Source organism: Somniosus microcephalus, chromosome 10 (assembly GCF_052327205.1).
Source record: "Somniosus microcephalus isolate GS21.2 chromosome 10, FLI_Smic_1.0, whole genome shotgun sequence".
Classification (NCBI taxonomy): Eukaryota; Metazoa; Chordata; class Chondrichthyes; order Squaliformes; family Somniosidae; genus Somniosus; species Somniosus microcephalus.
Window position 1 is genome coordinate 135,307,280 of NC_140996.1, and position 20,591 is coordinate 135,327,870.

General features: G+C 49.8%; 1 protein-coding gene and 1 pseudogene across 10 annotated transcripts in view; one reads left to right on the forward strand and one right to left on the reverse strand.

Annotated features, from left to right (window-relative positions):
• The window catches only part of dlg2 (discs, large homolog 2 (Drosophila)), a 1,642,261-nt gene that overhangs the window by 258,852 nt on the left and 1,362,818 nt on the right, over nucleotides 1-20,591 (forward strand). The gene's annotated exons all lie outside the window — the stretch shown is intronic.
• On the reverse strand, nucleotides 5,191-5,559 carry LOC147111712 (adenosine 5'-monophosphoramidase HINT1 pseudogene; annotated as a pseudogene).

Sequence of the window (20,591 nt, forward strand, 5' to 3'; positions counted from 1 at the left end):
GGTTTTAAATGAATTTTTTGCATCTGTGTTCACTATGGAGAAAGACGATGCAGACATAGAAATCGGGCAAGGGGACTGTGACATACTTGAACATATTAGCATCGAGAGGGAGGAGGTGCTAGCGGTTCTGGCGGGCCAAAAAGTGGATAAATCCCCAGGCCCGGACGAGATGTATCCCAGGCTGCTGTGGGAGGCAAGGGAGGAGATTGCAGGGGCTCTGACACTAATTTTCAGAACCTCTCTGGCCACAGGGGATGTACCAGAGGACTGGAGAACAGCTAACGTAGTACCATTATTCAAGAAAGGTAGCAGGGATAAACCAGGGAATTACAGGCCAGTGAGTCTAACATCTGTGGTGGGGAAATTATTGGAAAAAATTCTGAGGGACAAAATTAATCTCCACTTGGAGAGGCAAGGATTAATCGGGGATAGTCAGCATGGCTTTGTCAAGGGTAAATCATGTCTAACAAATCTGATCGAATTTTTCGAGGGGGTGACTAGTGGGGTGGATGAGGGAAATGCTGTGGATGTGGTGTACATGGACTTCAGTAAAGCTTTTGACAAAGTCCCGCATAGGAGACTGGTCAAGAAGGTAAGAGCCCATGGGATCCAGGGTGCCTTGGCGCGTTGGATCCTAAACTGGCTGACTGGCAGGAGGCAGAGGGTGATGGTCGAAGGTTGCTTTTGTGACTGGAAGCCTGTGTCCAGTGGGGTACCTCAGGGATCGGTGCTGGGTCCCTTATTGTTTGTGATCTACATAAATGATTTGGATGAAAATGTAAAAGGTATGATCAGTAAGTTCGCAGATGACACGAAAATTGGTGGGGTGGTAAATTGCGAGGAGGAAAGCCTCCGGCTACAGGACGATATAAACGGGTTGGTCAGATGGGCGGAAAAGTGGCAAATGGAATTTAACCCTGAAAAGTGCGAGGTGATGCATTTTGGACGGACAAATAAGGCAAGGGAATACACAATGAGTGGTAGGACCCTAGGAAGTACAGAGGGTCAGAGGGACCTTGGTGTACATGTACATAGATCCCTGAAGGCAGCGGAGCAGGTAGATAAGGTGGTTAAAAAGGCATATGGGATACTTGCCTTCATTAGCCGAGGCATAGAATATAAGAGCAGGGAGGTTATGATGGAGCTGTACAAAACGCTGGTGAGGCCACAGCTGGAGTACTGTGTGCAGTTCTGGTCGCCTCACTATAGGAAGGATGTGATTGCTTTGGAGAGGGTGCAGAGAAGATTCACCAGGATGTTACCTGGGATGGAGCGCCTCAGCTATGAAGAGAGGCTGGACAGGCTGGAGTTGTTTTCCTTGGAGCAGAGAAGGCTGAGGGGGGACCTGATTGAGGTGTACAAAATAATGAGGGGCATAGATAGGGTAGATAAAGAGGAACTTTTCCCCTTAGTGGGGGGGTCAATAACAAGGGGGCATAGATTCAGGGTAAGGGGCAGGAGATTTAGAGGGGATTTGAGGAGGAACTTTTTCACCCAGAGGGTGGTTGGAATGTGGAACTCAATGCCTGAAAGGGTGGTGGAGGCAGGAACCCTCACAACATTCAAGAAGCATTTGGATGAGCACTTGAAATGCCATTGCATACAAGGCTATGGACCAAATGCTGGAAAATGGGATTAGACTGGACAGGGATGGATGGGCGGCGCAGACACGATGGGCCGAAGGGCCTCTTTCTGTGCTGTAAAACTCTATGACTCTATGACTCTATGAACTGCGGGCCTCTATCCGACGTCATGTCGGAGGGGACGCCGAACCGAGCAACCCAGGTACCGATGAACGCCCTCGAGATGTCGGCGGTGGTGGTGGACGTCAGTGGAATGGCCTCGGGCCAGCAGGTGGTACGGTCCACGATTGTCAGCAGGTGCGTGTGACCTTGTGATGGCGGCAGGGGGCCGACGAGGTCGATGTGGACGTGGTCAAACCTTCTTTCTGGCACGGTGAACTTCTCGAGTGGGGCTTTGACGTGCTGGTGGATTTTGGCACGCTGGCAAGCTATGCAGGATCTGGACCAGACGCGCACATCTTTGCGCAGGCCGCGCCAGACAAATCGGTTGGCCACCAGTCTAATGGACGCGCGGGTGCCGGGGTGTGAGAGGCCGTGGACGATGTCCAACACCCGTTTTCGCCAGGACGCTGGGACTACGGGGCGGGGTTGCGCCAAGGAGGTGTCGCATTTGACTGACGGCGGACGGGCTGCAGGCGATGTCGGTCAGTCGCAGCCCTGGGAGGGTTGTGGGCGCGGAGAGCAGATCGGGGTCGGTGCGTTGCCCCGCTGCCAGTTGAGCATAGTCCACTGCCAGGTGGGCGCCGTGGACGGCGGGGCGGGATAGGCAGCCGGCCACCATGTTGTCTCGACCGGAGACGTGCCGGATGTCCGTGGTGAATTCGGACACCGCGGCGAGCTGGCGTTGTTGCCTGGCTGACCACGGGTCCGCAGATTTCGCCATCGCGAATGTCAGGGGTTTGTGGTCGACAAACGCGGTGAAAGGGCGGCCCTCCAGAAGAAATCTAAAATGGCGGACTGCCAGGTACAGTGCGAGGAGCTCGCGGTCAAAGGCGCTGTATTTGGCCTCCGGGGGGCGAAGTTGGCGGCTGAAAAAGGCCAGCGGTTGCCAGGCCCCGTCGACCCACTGTTCGTACACGGTGCCGACCGCGTGGTCGGAGGCGTCCGTGGTGAGGGCCACCCTGGCGTTGGGCTGTGGGTGAGCGAGCATGGTGGCGTCGGCGAGTGCCTTTTTGGTCGAGTCGAAAGCGGTCAACATGTCCGCCGACCACTCGATCGCCATTCTGTCTTTCTTACCCCGGAGGGCTTCGTATAGGGGCCGCATGAGGGAGGCCGCTCCGGGAATGAAGCGGTTGTAAAAGTTGATCATCCCCAAGAACTCCTGGAGGCCTTTGATGGTGGTAGGCCGGGGGAACTGCTGGACGGCTTGCACCTTGGCGGGCAGGGGAATGGCTCCGTCCTGCGTGATGTGGTGGCCGAGGAATTCGATCCTGCTGAGGCCGAATTGGCACTTGGCTGGGCTGATGATGAGCCCGTGCTCACTGAGCCGCTGGAACAGGGTGCGGAGGTGCTCGATGTGTTCCTGCTTGGAGGAACTAGCTACCAGGATGTCATCCAGGTAGACAAAGAGGAACCTCAGGTCCCGGAGGACCGAGTCCATGAGCCGCTGGAAGGCCTGGGCCGCATTTTTGAGGCCAAAGGGCATTCGGAGGAACTCGAATAGTCCAAAAGGGGTGATTATGGCCGTCTTGGGAACGTCCGTGGGGTGGACTGGCACCTGATGGTAACCGCGCACCAGGTCGACTTTGGAGAAGACTGAGCGGCCGGCCAGTCTAGCCGAGAAGTCTTGAATGTGCGGTATGGGGTACCGATCCGGCGTGGTGGCACCGTTTAGGCGCCAGTAGTCCCCGCAGGGGCGCCATCCCCCGTCGGGTTTGGTGACGATGTGGAGTGGGGAGGCCCAGGGGCTGTTGGAGCGGCGGATGATGCCGAGCTGTTCCATTGTGGCGAACTCGGCCCGCGCGATCTCCAGCTTGGCCGGGTCCAGCCTGTGGTGGGGATGAAGTGTTCTACCCCGTGCTTAGCAACTTTCGCGGAGAAGGTCGGGTTGGTGAGGGCTGGGAACTCAGCCAGGAGTGCTGAGTAGTCGTCCGTTGAGCGGGCGCGGCACTGCCACGCCATTTCGGCGGGTTGCGGGGGGGCCATGGCGCCCGGGATAGGTGACATGGTGTTCATGTCCACGAGGCGGCGCCGAGGCATGTCGACCAACAGGCCGTGGGCGCACAGGAAATCCGCACCGAGAAGCGGGGAGAGCACCTTGGCGGTGATAAACTCCCAGTGGTAGCGGCGGCCTGCGAGGTCGATGGTGACGGTGACGGTGCAGGTGCCGTACGTCCGGATGTCGGTGCCGTTGGCGGCAGCCAGCGCAGGGCCGCGGCCGCCTCGCTGGATCTCGAGGGCGGACGCAGGGATGATGCTGCGCTGCGCGTCTGTGTCGCATAGAAAACGGCGTCCGGAGGCGCTGTCCGTAATGTACAGCAGCGCGCCTGCTTGCCCCACGGCCATCGTGTAGGCCGGTGTGGGGGCGGTTGGAAACGTGCAGGGATGGCTGCAGCGGCGTGCCCGTGCGCCGAACCGGGTATGGAAGTAGCAGTAGTCCTGGGTCGGAGGGCTTGGGGGACGTGGGGGCCTGGGGGGCCTCGTGGCCGAGCTGTGTGGCCACGCGATAGAGGGTGGAGCGCGCGCCGATGCTGCGGAGGCCAGGTCAGGGGTGACGGCGTGGTTGGAGCCGGTGGACAGGAGCTTATCGGCTTCGTCGGCCAGGACCTCGAGGTCCGTGAGGCTGGACGCCACGATCGCCGGGCGGATGCTGGGAGGTAGTTGGCGGATAAAGAGCGTGCGGAAGAGGGAGCCGGGCGGTTTCTCGTCGGTCAGAGCAAGCATGTGTGAGAGCAAGTCTGACGGCGTGGAGTCACCGAGGCCCGGGAGGTCGAGGAGGTGGCAGTTGCGCAAAAATTGGGAGGCTGTGAATTTTTTAAGGAGCGCGGCCTTGAGATGTGCGTACTTGCCTTCCTCTGGAGGGTCTTGTAGTGTTGTCCAGACTTTCGTGATTGTGGAGCTGCCCAGGGAGGCGAAGAGGTAGTCGTACATCGTTGCGTCGGCGGTGATGCCGCGGAGTCGGAATTGCGATTCGGCTTGAAGGAACCAGGCGGTGGCTAGGTTCTCCCAGAACTCCGGCAGCTTCACAAAAACTGCGTTTGTGTCAGCCATGGTTACGCTTAGGAGTCATCCTGAGCGTCGGGGTCACCAATGTAGGAGTCTACGTACTCCTAGCAAAAAATACTGAACTCGGAGAGGTTCAACAGAAAAGGTTTAATTGTTGAGGCCACATGTTGAACACAAAATGGCGTCAGAGCTTACACCAAGTCTGACTGCTTTTCCTCAGTCCACAGCTTCGACTGCTCCTCCCCCGCTCTGGGTTTAACTATGTTGCAGATCGAGTTTCTTAAAGGTGTGATCCTTCTTAAAGGCATGACGCCTGATTTATAGTCTACGGACCGAAAAGCGGATTGTGTCCTTTCTGTGATCGGTACGCCACAAAGCAGTTGTTTTTTATTTAAGAGACTGCATTAAGCGTTCCAAAGATCAAGTAATGTTGAGGTAGCAATTAACCTGGTGGTCAAAGCATTTTGCACCCTCCACATACGTGGAGGTGAACGTGATAGACTGACTGTCCACTGTCCAGGCCTTTGTTCAGAATGAGTCTGTAGCCATTTGTTAAGCCCAAATTTGCTGCACATTTTTACCAACCATCATCAGGTGTCACATAGGGCTGCATCGGAACTTCTGCTTTAGACAATTGGACAATGGGCTTCTTGGAAACTACTAGGAAGTCCGTTGGTTCAATATCATTAAAAGCAATACACTTAGCGTCTTCGTACAGGAGCTCGCACGAGATTTCTTTGTGAATGATTTTACCAAAAATAGTGTCGCGGCCTCCTTGAGCAGATTGCGCCTTGACAGTCTTCACAGCCATTGGTTGAGTTAGGTTGTGCTTTGCCTGCAAACCCGGCTCCACACAACAGCGGCAGCTCCCCTGCTGCCTCTGAGACAATGATGTCACGTGGGACGGGGTCAGATGCGGCGGATGTTCGAAGCTTGAAGGCAGGCCTTGATGGGCCGGATAGAATTAATTGGCGGGCTGGACCCGGCCTTTGCTGGCCACTTCCCTAATAGGTTGTAGGATCAGCTAGTGAGTCACATAGGAAAAAATAAATCCTCCAGCCCACTCCCATTATCACCACCCCCTATCCCATCCCACTTTGTGCAAAACAATCCTTCCACCATGCATACACCCATTACACATTCCTCCAGTGGGTCCCGTCATGTATTGACAATCATCAAGAAGCAACGGAATGGGTGAGTTGGCACCTGGGATGCAATAATGGGCAAGATGTAAAAGTGGTGCTAATCAATAAATTTTATGTACGTTTTTAAAAAAAAGGAAATTTAACAATGTAACATTTTGTCAAACACCCATGTGAATTAATGGCTTTAACTTACACTTCTTACTGCTTCTATGTGGTGCAACCTGTGTGGCGTCAGCCGTGGTAGAGCAAGCTGCTCAGATCCCTGCCCCGACTGTTGAGATGCTTTTGGCCTACGACCTCCTGGTTTCGGAGCTCCTGAGGACCCTGCCAAAGACAGCTCCACCTGCAGAGGCAGCATGTTGGGTACTGGCTGAGTGGGGGCAACAGGTTAGAAGTGGAAGCGCTTTGAATGGAGTTCCCACTTTCATGTCCCCTTTTGTCATCATCCTTCTCCTGGGCCAGTGTCACATCACCCCTACCACTCTGCTGGAGAGCAGATTGGTAAAGATCAGTAATGCATTGTAAGTCTATGGATAAGGCGGTAGATGTCTTCTGCATGGTCGTGGTCATGGCCGGCATAGATTCATTTGAGAGGCGTGCTTGAAGCTCCATGGAGATGGACGCTTTCTCAATGGCAGACACTCTCGCAATTACCTGAGATACCAATCCACTATTGTTGGAATCGGACTCCTCCATCCTCTCTGCTATTGTGGAGATTGGGCATGACACGTCTGCCAGTACCTCGCAAAATTGCTGCTGTACCTCTTCATTCTCCTTCTCAACGATCGCCCCGGGTTCAGCACCTGTGTCTAGCTGAACAGAGCTTGGAGAGGATTGCGCCCCCTGAAATGGACTCTCCACAGCTGTCCCTGTTACCAGTGTCTGCTCGTGCACATTTGTGAATTTTTTTTATACGTTCCTGGGACGTGGGCATTGCTGCCCATCCCAAATTGCCCTTGAGAAGTTGGTGGTGAGCCGCCTTCTTGAGCAGCTGCAGTCCGTGTGGTAAAGGTACTCCCGTAGTGCTGTTAGGGAGGGAGTTCCAGGATTTTGACTCGGCGACGATGAAGGAATGGTGATATATTTTCAAGTCCAGATGGTGTGTGACTTGGAGGGGAACTTGCAGGTGATGGTGTTCCCATGCGCCTGCTTCCCTTGTCCTTCTATGTGGTAGAGGTCGCGAGTTTGGGAGGTGCTGTTGAAGAATTGTGAATCACCAGGTGGCAACCCAACTAACACTCTAACTGGACCCGCCAATTGTGCAAGTATTTGTACTGTACGGTGCACCCTCAGAAGGAATGAGGTCCTCTGAGGAATTGTCGTCATGCATGTCCAGTGACACTTGCTGTATGTGCGAAGGTCTTGGAAGAGTAAAGAAAAGGATATTAATTAGTCTTGGCAAAGTAACAATTTTGATAATCACCATACTCGGGCTTCTCATAGTTCAGTCATTGATGAAATAAAGTCAGCATGTGTGTCAGAGATATTTTTAATTCTGTCACAAGGCATCTGTGAGTTCTCAGTCTCTCCATCTCCAATCGACAGGGACACAGATGTGCCATTTATCTCCATGGCCTCCTCCTCTACAAGTGTGCTGCACAATTTGTGGTGGGCCACCTGCAGTCCTCTCCCTCTCCTTTGCGTTTTGCACTCTCTTCTCCTACAAGGGGTGAAAGACCAGACCTGAGAATGACTGAAGGTCACGCATTCACCTGATGGATGCAGTACGTTTGGTGAGGGTGACTATCAGGCAGATACACCACCCGCTCGGAACCCGTCTTTGCATTATTATCGGGGCCAGTATCTCTGCACCCTGTCTTACTGTCCAGGACAATAATAGGAACAACTTCCATTCATATATCGCCTTTAACATAGTAAAACATCCCAAGGTGCTTCACGGGCATAATCCAACAAAAAATAATACTAAACCAAAGAAGGAGACACTAGGCTAGGTGGAGAGAGAGGTGGAGAGATAAAGAGGTTTAGGGATGGAATTCCACAGTTTAGGGCCTAGATAGTTGAAGGCAGAGCCACCAATGGTGGGGCAAAAGAAGTGGGGGATACACAAGAGGCCAGAGATCTTCCCCCTGCATAGCTTTATGCCGCTTGACTACCTCTTGGTGTTACATAGTTACATAGAGATAGGAACAGGAGTAGGCCATTCGGCCCTTCGAGCCTGCTCCGCCATTCAATGAGATCATGGCTGATCTTCATCTGAGATCATAGCTGATCTTACCAGTTCAGTACCCCGTCCCCGCCTTTTCTCCGTAACCCTTAATCCCCTTAGCCTTCAGAAATATATCCAATTCTCTCTTGAAAATATTTATTGAATTAGCCTTCACAGCCCTCTGTGGCAGGGAATTCCACAGGCTCACCACTCTTTGAGTGAAGAAATTCTTCCTCATCTCTGTTTTAAATGATTTGCCCGCTATTTTTAGACTGTGGCCCCTGGTTCTGTGCTCCCCTGCCATTGGAAACATTCTCTCTGAATTCAGCCTGTCCAGGCCTGCCATAATTTTATATGTTTCGATGAGATCCCCTCTCAATCTTCTAAACTCCAGTGAGTACAAGCCCAAACTATTCAATCTCTCCTCGTAGGTCATTCCCGCCATTCCAGGTATCAGCCTGGTGAATCGCCGCTGCACTCTTTCCATGGCAAGAACATCCTTCCGCAGATGGGGCGACCAAAACTGTACACAATACTCCAGATGCGGTCTCACCAGCACCTTGTACAGCTGTAGTAAGGTATCCCTATTCCTATACTCGAACCCCCTTGATATGAAGGCCAACATACCATTTGCCTTCTTAATCGCCTGTTGCACCTGCATGCTCTCCTTCAGTGACTGGTGCACAAGAACACCCAGGTCCCTCTGCACTTCCCCATCTCCCAATCTATTGCCATTTAGATAATAATCTACCCTCCTGTTTTTACCCCCAAAGTGGATAACCTCGCATTTATCCACATTATAGTGCATCTGCCACGTATCCGCCCATTCCCCCAACCTGTCCAAATCGCACTGTAGCCTCCTGACATCCTCATCAGAGCCCACCCCTCCTCCTAGTTTAGTGTCGTCAGCGAATTTGGAAATATTGCATCCAATTCCCTGATCCAGATCATTTATATATATTGTGAACAGCTGGGGTCCCAGGACAGATCCTTGCGGCACCCCGCTGGTCACTGCCTGCCACTCCGAAAACGAGCCGTTTATTCCAACTCTCTGTTTTCTATCCGCCAGCCAGTTCTCTATCCACGTTAATACTTTGCCCCCAATCCCATGAGCCTTAATTTTGCATGATAATCTTTTGTGTGGAACCTTATCGAAGGCTTTCTGGAAGTCAAGGTACACCACATCCACTGGCTCTCCCCCATCTATTTTACCAGTTACTTCCTCAAAAAATTCCAGCAGATTAGTCAAACACGATTTACCCTTTGTAAATCCATGTTGACTCTGTCCGATCCTTTCCCCATTTGTCAAGTGCTCCGCTATTTTATCCTTAATAATGGACTCTAGCATTTTGCCCACAACCGATGTAAGGCTTACTGGTCTATAATTCCCTGCTTTCTCTCTACCCCCCTTTTTAAATATTGGGGTAACATTAGCTACCCTCCAATCCACGGGTACTGTTCCCGAGTCAATGGAGTTCCGGAAGATGATCCTTAGAGCATCTGCTATCTCCAGGGCCACCTCCTTAAGTACCCTAGGATGTAGTTTATCAGGCCCCGGGGATTTGTCGGCCTTCAGTCCCCTCAACTTACCCAACACCATATCCCTAGAGATACTAATTTCTGTCAGCTCCTCCCTCTCATTAGTCCCTATGTTTGCCGATATTCCTGGGAGGTTATTTGTGTCCTCCTTTGTGAATACAGAACCAAAGTATGAGTTTAATTGGTCTGCCATTTCCTTATTCTCCATTATATATTCTCCCGAATCGGACTGCAAGGGACCGACTTGGGATTTTACCAGTCTTTTCCTCCTGATATACCGATAAAAGCTTTTGCAGTCTGTCTTTATGTTTGCTGCAAGTTTACTTTCGTATTCTATTTTCCCCTTCCTGATTAATCCCTTTGTCCTCTTTTGCTGTATCCTGTACTGCCCCCAATCTTCCGGTCTGGTGCTTTTTTTTGCCAGTTGATATGCCCTTTTTTTTGATTTTATGCTGTCCCTAATTTCCCTCGTTATCCACGGTTGAGCCACCTTTTTAGGTTTATTTTTATGCCAAACCGGTATAAACATGTTCTGGAATTCTTCCATTCTATCTTTGAATGCTTGCCATTGTCTATCCACTGTCAATCCCCCCAGAAACACCACCCAATCAATCTTACCCAATTCCCGTCTCATACCCTCGTAATTCCCTTTATTTAAGTTCTGGACCTTAGTCTCTGATTCAATTTCCTCACTCTCCATCTCGACTGAGAGCTCGATCATATTATGATCGCTCTGACCCAAGGGGCCTCGTACAAGAAGATTGTTGATAAGTCCCTTCTCATTGCACAATACCCAGTCTAAAATGGCCTGATCTCGAGTCGGCTCCTCGACATATTGGTCCAGATAACCGTCCCAAAAACATTCCAGGAATTCCTCCTCCTCAGAATTTTTACTAATTTGGGTAGTCCAATCAATATGTAAATTAAAGTCACCCATGATGACAGCTGTGCTCTTATCGCACGCTTCTCTAATTTCCCTTTTTATGCCTTCCCTCACCTCCATATTACTATTTGGAGGCCTATATATCACACCCACTAACGTTTTCCTCCCCTTGCTATTTCTCATTTCTACCCATACAGATTCCGTTTCATCCGAGTTAATATCCTTCCTTTCCATTGCATTAATCCCCTCCTTTACCAGCAATGCTACCCCACCTCCCCTACCTTTTTGCCGATCCTTCCTAAATATTGTATATCCCTGGATGTTAAGTTCCCAGCCTTGCCCACCCTGCAGCCACGTTTCTGTAATCCCAATCAAATCATACTTGTTTACCTCTATTTCCACAACTAATTCATCCACCTTGTTCCTAATGCTTCTAGCATTAAGATACAAAGCCTTCAGGCTTGCTTTTTTCACACTCTCATTATGAATTAGTTTGGCCCTTTGTGTTTCTCTCCTTTGCTTATTGCTTCTCACCTTTCTACCATCTATTTCTGACTTCATATGACTTCCCTCTTTTCCACTATCTAGGTTCCCATCCCCCTGCCAAATTAGTTTAAATCCTCCCGAACCGCCCTAGAAAATATTACCCCGAGGACATCGGCTCCCTCACAGCTCAGGTGTAGACCGTCCCCTTGGTACAGGTCACTCCTCCCCAAGAACTGGTTCCAATGCCTCAAGAATTTAAATCCCTCTCCCTTGCACCACTGCTCAAGCCACGTATTTAGCTTATCTATCTTACTCTCTCTAAACTTATTAGCTCGTGGCACTGGTAGCAATCCAGAGATTACTACCTTTGAGGTCCTACTTTTCAATTTAGCTCCTAACTCCCTAAATTCAGCTTGTAGGACCTCCTCCCTCTTTTTACCTACATCGTTGGTACCTACATGTACCACGACAACTGGCTGATCCCCCTCCCCCTTCAGAATGCTCTGCACCCGCTCCGAGACATCCTTGACCCTTGCACCAGGGAGGCAACATACCATCTTGGAGTCTCGGTCTCGGCCACAGAAACTCCTATCTATCCCCCTTACAATTGAATCCCCTATCACTATAGCCCTATCCCTTTTTTTCCCACCCTTCTGTGCAGCAGAGCCAGTCATGGTGCCCTGAACCTGGCTGCTGGTGCCTTCCCCTGATAAGTCATCTCCCCCAACAGTACCCAAAACGGTAAACCTGTTTTGGAGGGAGATGACCGCAGGTGACTCCTGCACTACCTTCCTGCCTTTACCCTGCCTTTTGGTCACCCATTTACTGTCTGAGCTAGCCTTTACCTGCGGTGTGACCAACTCACTGAATGTGCTATCCACAACATCCTCAGCATCGCGTATGCTCCAGAGTGAGTCCATTCGCAGCTCCAGCGCCGCCATGCGGTCTGCTAGGAGCTGCAGCTGGACACACTTCCTGCACACATAGTTGTCAGGGACAGTGTCCCTGATTTCCCACATGGCACAGGAGAAGCATGACACGGGTCCGAGCTGCCCTTCCATGACTTAACCCTTACAATACCCTTTTATTTACTACGATTTAGCTTAACTATTGAATTCTACTTAGAATAAGTTTGTGAAAGTACTCACCAACCAGTCACCTACCTGTTTTCTGGTGTTGTATTTTCACTGCCGCCTCCTGTCCTGGAACCTTCTCCACCTAGGTTAGGCTCCTGAAATAAAATAAATTGAACCTACCTTTTCAACTTCCCCTAACCCCTAAAAGGTTAGAGGAGGTGGAAGGGTGGGAGACACTACACTGTAGTGTTTCGGGTTTAGCAACAGCTCCACCTATATAAGAGTTACTGGCCTCCTGCTCTCCCGTCTGCACCAGCTGTGAAAGAAAAAGCCCGCGAAAGGGGAGCTTTTAAACTCACCAGTTACTGGCCTCCTGCTCTCCCGACTGCCCCAGCAGTTACTGGCCTCCTGCTCTCCCGACTGCCCCAGCTGTGGTCTCGGGCCTCGCCTCTCTCCGGTTTTTATACCGGCTCTGAATCACTGCTCCCGACTGGTCTCGGGCCTCGCTGGTCGCCGGGTTTTCTCCCGAGCTCCTCCTCGCTGCTCCCGCTGCTCCCGACTGGTCTCGGGCCTCGCCTCTCTCCGGTTTTTATACCGGCTCTGAATCACTGCTCCCGACTGGTCTCGGGCCTCGCTGGTCGCCGGGTTTTCTCCCGAGCTCCTCCTCGCTGCTCCCGCTGCTCCCGACTGGTCTCGGGCCTCGCCTCTCTCCGGTTTTTATACCGGCTCTGAATCACTGCTCCCGACTGGTCTCGGGCCTCGCTGGTCGCCGGGTTTTCTCCCGAGCTCCTCCTCGCTGCTCCCGCTGCTCCCGACTGGTCTCGGGCCTCGCCTCTCTCCGGTTTTTATACCGGCTCTGAATCACTGCTCCCGACTGGTCTCGGGCCTCGCTGGTCGCCGGGTTTTCTCCCGAGCTCCTCCTCGCTGCTCCCGCTGCTCCCGACTGGTCTCGGGCCTCGCCTCTCTCCGGTTTTTATACCGGCTCTGAATCACTGCTCCCGACTGGTCTCGGGCCTCGCTGGTCGCCGGGTTTTCTCCCGAGCTCCTCCTCGCTGCTCCCGCTGCTCCCGACTGGTCTCGGGCCTCGCCTCTCTCCGGTTTTTATACCGGCTCTGAATCACTGCTCCCGACTGGTCTCGGGCCTCGCTGGTCGCCGGGTTTTCTCCCGAGCTCCTCCTCGCTGCTCCCGACTGGTCTCGGGCCTCGCCTCTCTCCGGTTTTTATACCGGCTCTGAATCACTGCTCCCGACTGGTCTCGGGCCTCGCTGGTCGCCGGGTTTTCTCCCGAGCTCCTCCTCGCTGCTCCCGCTGCTCCCGACTGGTTAGTGTTCTCATTTTTAAAAATCTCTCTTACCATCAAGACAGAACAAAAGGGTTATCCAACACTAACATTCGAAGGGTCTTTCTGAATAACCAGACATGACTCATATTGTTTTGGTCTTTGAGTGAAATAACTTCCCATCTCTTAATAAGTAAAGGAATGAATTAATTAAATACACGTGTTTAAGATGATTAAAGGATTTAATCGGGTAGATAGAGAAAAACAATTTCCTCTGGTGGGGGTGTTAAAGGATGTGTATATTCTTATAAATGACTCCTCAAAATAATAGGGTTCACACCATTACAGGTAGACATTTGCAGATTTATTAAGCAAATGATAACTATTATTGAAAATAATTAAGCATAGACTTAACAGCAGCACTTACAGCAAAGCCTTGCGAGTTCACGAGAGAATTCACACATGTTAACAGTTTTGTGCTCAAAATTTTCCATGTAGATCAGACCTTTAATGAATTCTGAGATATCTCCCCCTTTTATACTCCTTTTTTCAATTTTGTTGTATTTCAGCATTACCTAATTTTCCTTTCATGTCCTTTATCAATAACTTTAGTTTTACACATCCTGAATGATCTGTCGATTAAAATCTTTAGGCTGAGGGCAATTACAGAAATTCGTGAATTATCAAAGGCCTTCTAATCATCTGTGACTTTTCCATCATTGTAGGCTGTATCCCTTTGACAAATATAACCTTCTAAGGTTGCCTTCGCATGCAACTGTTTATGTCTGAACAATGCAATCCTTTCCTGCCACCTTCATTTAACAATCATAAAAATGTCATGCATCTCCTGCATGCCTGTGACGTTGAAAGACGAATAGCCTACAAGATGCTGTGTTGTCTACACACCCACACGGGCCTCTAAACTCTCAAGGACTTGTTACAACTTAGTTACAGGACCTGTTTATATCAAAGGGATAATCAAACTGCTAGTGAGATCAGCTACAATTGAAAAGTTACTGAATACAGTTAATATAAGGGATTAATATAAAGGGAAATCAATAGCAGTACCATCTGATTAACCATTTCCTTACAGCTGAGTCCAGAACAAGGAGGCATAACCTTAAAAGTAGAGCTAGGCACTCAGTGGTGATGTCATAAAGCACTTCTTCACATAGAGGGTAGTGGAAATCTGGAACACTCTCCCTTAAAAAGCTGTTGAGATAGGTCACTTGAAAAATTCAAAACAGATAGATAGATTAGGTAAGGGATATGCAGCAAATGGAGTTGAGATACCAATCAGCTATGATGTAATTGAATGACTGAACAGACTCGATGGGCTAAATGGCCTATTCCTGTTCCTATCTCCAATATTAATTACTGTTTGCCTGCCCGTGGATCCACATACACCATGGGGCTGTCTAGAACCTAAGGGGGAAAAATTCGGTTGCTTTGCACCTCCCGTTAACGCTCTCTTCGGGCGCTAACGGGGTGCAAAGCAACTAGCGCCCGGGCCAACACCTTCCTCTTGGGGCGTTACCACTCAATTTCCATCGCGGGGGCGATAATTTTTCCGGGCCGCTGCAACGTTAGCGCCCCAACTCAATTTTTAGCCCTAACTCCTTTTAGACAACGGACACGACAACGGCACACCCAGCCCAGTCGACCCTGCAAAGTCCTCCTCACCAACATCTGGGGACTTGTGCCAAAATTGGGTGAGGTGTTCCACAGACTAGTCAAGCAACAGCCTGACATAGTCATACTCACAGAATCATACCTGTCAGCCAATGTCCCAGATTCCTTCATCACCATCCCATCGGCAGGAGAGACCCACTAGGGGTGGCGGCACAGTGGTATACAGTCGGGAAGAAGTGGCCATGGGAGTCCTCAACATTGACCGATTAAGTTTCATGGCTTCAGGTCAAGCATGGGCAAGGAAACCGCCTGCTGATTACCACATACCGCCATCCCTCAGCTGTTGAATCAGTACTCCTCCATGCTGAACACCACCTGGAAGAAGCTTCTTCTTCTTAGGCAGTCCCTCGGAACCGAGGATGACTTGCTTCCACATTAAAAATGAGTTCTTAGGTGAGTCCAGTGCGGGACCTACAGTCTCTGTCACAGGTGGGGCAGATGGTGGTTGAAGGGGCGGGTGGGTGGGGTGCTTGGGTTGACATGCGCTCCTTGCGCTGCTTGCTCCCGGCGAAGAGACTCGAGGTGTTCGGCGCCTTCTCGGACGCTTCTTCTCCACTTTGTGCGGTCTTGGGCCAGGGATTTCCAGGTGTCAGTGGGGATGTTGCACTTTTTGAAGGAGGCTTTGAGGGTGTCCTTGAAGCGTTTCCTCTGCCCACCTGGGGCTCTCTTGCCGTGCCGGAGCTCCGAGTAGAGCACTTGTTTTGGGGGTCTCATATCAGGCATGCGGACGATGTGACCCGTCCATCGGAGCTGATCGAGCGTGGTCAAAGCTTCGATGCTGGGGATGTTGGCCTGAGCGAGAACACTGACATTGGTGCGCCTATCCTGCCAATGAATTTGCAGGATCTTGCGGAGGCAGCGTTGCGGAAGAAGCACTGAGAGTAGCAAGGGCACAAATGTACTCTGGGTGGGGGACTACAATGTCCATCACCAAGAGTGGCTCGGTAGCACCACTACTGACTGAGCTGGCTGAGGCCTGAAGGACATAGCTGCCAGGCTGGGCCTGTGGCAGGTGGTGAGAGAACCAACATGAGGGGAAAAACCTACTTGACCTCATCCTCACCAATCTGTCCATGATAGTATTGGTCGCAGTGACCACCGCACAATCATTGTGGAGACGAAGTCCTGTCTTCACAATGAGTACACCCTCCATCGAGTTGTGTGGCACTACTACCATGCTAAATGGGATAAATTCAGAACAGATCTAGTAGCTCAAAACTGGGCATCCATGAGGTGCTGTGAGCAATCAGCAGCAGAATTGTATTCCACCACAATCTGTAACCTCATGGCCCGGCATATCCCCCACTCTACCATTACCATCAAGCCAAGGGATCAACCCTGGTTTAATAAGGAGTGTAGAAGAGCATGCCAGGAGCAGCACCAGGTGTACCTAAAAATGAGGTGCCAACCTGGGGAAGCTGCAACACAGGACAGCATGCATGCTAAAAAGTGAAAGCAGCATGCTATAGACAGGGCTAAGCGATCACACAGTCAACGGATCGGATCAAAGCTCTGCAATCCTGCCACATCCAGTTGTGAATGGTGGTGGACCATTAAACAACTAACGGGAGGAGGAGGATTCATGAATATACCCATCCTCAATAATGGTGGAGCCCAGCACATGAGTACAAAAGACAAGGCTGAAGCATTTGCAACCATCTTCAGCCAGAAGTGCCGAGTGGATGATCCATATCAGCCTACTCCTGAGGGCCCTACCATCACAGAAGCCAGTCTTCAGCCAATTTGATTCACTCCACGGGATATTAAGAAACGGCTGAGCACACTGGATACAGCAAAGGCTATGGGCCCCGACAACATCCTGGCCATCGTGCTGAAGACTTGTGCTCCAGAACTAGCCGTGCCTCTAGCCAAGCTGTTCCAGTACAGCTACAACACTGGCATCTATCCGACAATGTGGAAAACTGCCCAGGTATGTCCTGTCCACACAAAGCAGGAAAAATCTAATCCGTCCAATTACCACCCCATCAGTCTAGTCTCAATCATCAGCAAAGTGATGGAAGGTGTCATCGACAGTGCTATCAAGCGGCACTTACTCACCAATAACCTGCTCACTGATGTACAGTTTGGGTTCCGCCAGGACCACTCAGCCCCAGACCTCATTACAGCCTTGGTCCAAACATGGACAAAGGAGCTGAATTCCAGAGGTGAGGTGAGAGTGACTGCCCTTGATATCAAGGTAACATTTGACCGAGTGTGGCATCAATGAGCCCCAGTAAAACTGAAGTCAATGGGAATCGGGGGGAAAACTCTCCACTGGCTGGTGTCATACCTAGCGCAAAGGAAGATGGTTGTGGTGGTTGAAGGTCAATCATCATAGCCCCAGGACATCGCTGCAGGATTTCCTCAGGGCAGTGTCCTAGGCCCAACCATCTTCAGCTGCTTCATCAATGACCTTCCCTCCAACATAAGGTCAGAAATGGGGATGTTCGCTGATGACTGCACAGTGTTCAGTGCCATTCACAACTCCTCAGATAATGAAGCAGTCCATGCCTGCATGCAACAAGACTTGGACGACATTCAGGCTTGGGCTGATAAGTGGCAGGTAACATTTGCGCCACACAAGTGTCAGGCAATGACTATCTCCAACAAGCGAGAGTCTAACCACCGCCCCTTGACATTCAACGGCATTACCATCATCGAATCCCCAACCATCAACATCCTGGGGATTACCATTGACCAGAAACTTAACAGGAGCAGCCACATAAATACTGTGGCAACAAGAAGGTCAGAGGCTAGGTATTCTGCAGCGAGTGTCTCACCTCCTGACTCCCTGTTGCCTTTCCACCATCTACAAGGCACAAGTCAGGAGTGTGATGGAATACTCTCCACTTGCCTGGATGAGTGCAGCTCCAACAACACTCAAGAAGCTCGACACCATCCAGGACAAAGCAGCCCGCTTGATTGGCACCTCATCCACCACTTTAAACATTCACTCCCTCCACCACTGGTGTACCATGGCTGCAGTGTATACCATCTACAAGATGCACTGCAGCAACTCGCCAAGGCTTCTTCGGCAGCACCTCCCAAACCCGCGACCTCTACCATCTCGAAGGACAAGGGCAGCAGGCGCATGGGAACACCATCACCTCCAAGTTCCCCTCCAAGTCACACACCATCCTGACTTGGACGTATAATGCCGTTCCTTCATTGTTGCTGGATCAAAATCCTGGAACTCCCTCCCTAACAGCACTGTGGGAGTACCTTCACCACACGGACTGTAGCTTTTCAAGAAGGCGGCTCACCACCACCTTCTCAAGGGCAATTAGGGATGGGCAATAAATGCTGGCCTTGTCAGCAATGCCAAGATCCCATGAACGAATTAAAAAAAAAAGCTTTTGCTCAAAACATATTTATTGTAGCTCATGTCCAAATCCTTTCTGTGAAAAAGTGGCCAAAGAATCCTGAACAGTGATAGTGCAATTTATTTATTTAACCCTTTTATATTATATTCCATTTTACAGTGTTTTCAGTGGAGCCTTAGGAAAGTCTGCATTCTGCAACATTTTTAAAACAGACTAACTTGCATTTGTGTTACTATACAATCACTCTGCAGATTCTGTCGAGATATCACGGTGGCTCAGTTTTAATGTACGCCTTGTCATGTCATATTGTTGCTGCACCACATGGGATGTGGTCCTGAGCAACTTTTCTGGAACAAATTTGCCCCAAACTCTCCCACAAAATAAATCTCACACTCTCAGCCCTTGGCACCCATCAATCCTCACTTTTGTGTCTTTCACCTTTTTGCTGCGAAACAACATGCTGCTTAATTTACAAGAATATAAATTACAGAAGGGCAAACTTTACTAAAATGGCAGAATATTTGGAACAGGTAAATTGGTTAACCCTACTAGGTGGTAATGAAACTGCTGCAGAATATAAATGGAAAGTTTTTAAGAGCAAAATAAAACATGTGGAAGCTGAATACTAAAAGTACAGAGGAGATCTAAACAAGGGAATAAGAGAAGCAAAGAGAATACGAGAATAGATTAGTGGCTACATAAAAGGCAACCCTTTTACAAACATAAATAGTAAAAGGGTAGTCAAAGGAAGGGTGGGGCTGATTAGGGACCAATAAGGAGATGATCTTGTGGAGGAAGAGGGCATGGCTGAGGTACAAAATCAGCACTTTGCATCTGTCTTCACTAGAGAAGAGGGTGCTGCCAAAGTAGCAGTAAAGGAGGAGGCAGAAGCAATATTGGATAGGATAAAAATTGATAAAGAGGTGCTTAAAAGGTTGGCAGTGTTAAAAGTAGAAAAGTCACCTGGTCTGGATGGGATACATCCTTGGTTGCAACACAATCTTTTTGGTTGCTGAACACAATCTTCCAATCCTCCTTAGATATGGGAGCGGTGCCAGAGGACTGGAGAATTGCAAATGTTACACCCCTGTTCAAAAAAGGGGAAAAGAATAAATCCGGCAACTGCAGGCCAGTCAACCTAACGTCGATGGTGGGGAAACTTTTAGAGACAATAATCCAGGACAAAATTAATTGGCATCTGGAAAAGTATAGGCTAATGAGAGTCAGCATGGATTTGTTAAAGGCAAATCGTGTTTGACTAACTTGATCGAGTTCTTTGATGAAGTAACTGAGTGTGTTGATGTTGTGTATTTGGAGTTTTAAAAGGCGTTTGACAAAGTGCTACATAATAGACTTGTTAACAAATTAAAGCCGATGAGATTAATGGGACAGTGGCAGCATGGATACATAATTGGCTACGGGGCAGAAAACAGAGAATTGTGGTAAACAGTTGTTTTTCAGACTGGAGGAAGGTATACAGTGGTGTTTCCCAGGGGGTCGGTATTAGGACCAGTGCTCTTTTTGATATATATCAATGACCTGGACATGGGTATATAGGGCATGTACAAGTTGAGTATATAATGGGAGTGTACAAGTTGAGAATCCTGTTAAAAAAGCATATGGGATTATTGGCTTTATAAACAGGGGCATAGAGTACAAAAGCAAAGAAGTTATGCTGAACTTTTATAAATCACTGGTTAGGTCCCAGCTGGAGTATTAATTTCTGAGCACCGCACTTTAGGAAGAATGTCAAGGCCCTAGAGAGGGTGCAGAAAAGATTTACTGGAATGGTACCAGGGATATGGGACTTCAGTTACATGGAGACACTGGGGTTGCTCTCATTAGAGCAGAGAAAGTTAAGGGGAGATTTAATAGAGGTGTTTAAAATCATGAAGGGTTTTGATGGTGTAAATAAGGAGAAACCATTTCCAGTGGCAGAAGGGTCGGTAAGCAAAGAACACAGATTTAAGTTAATTGGCAAAAAATCCAGAGATGAGTTGAGAATTTTTTTTTACACAGCAAGTTGTTATGATCTGGAATGCACTGGCTAAAAGAGTGGTGAAAGCAGATTCAATAATAACTATCAAAAGGAATTGGATAAATAGTGGAAGGGGAAGATTTTGCAGGGCTGTGGGGAAAGGGCAGGGTAACGGGACTAATTGGATAGTTCTTTCGAGGAGCCAGCACAGGCACGATGGGCCAAATGGCCACTTCTGTGCTGTATCATTCTATGATTCTATGATATGTGGAGTC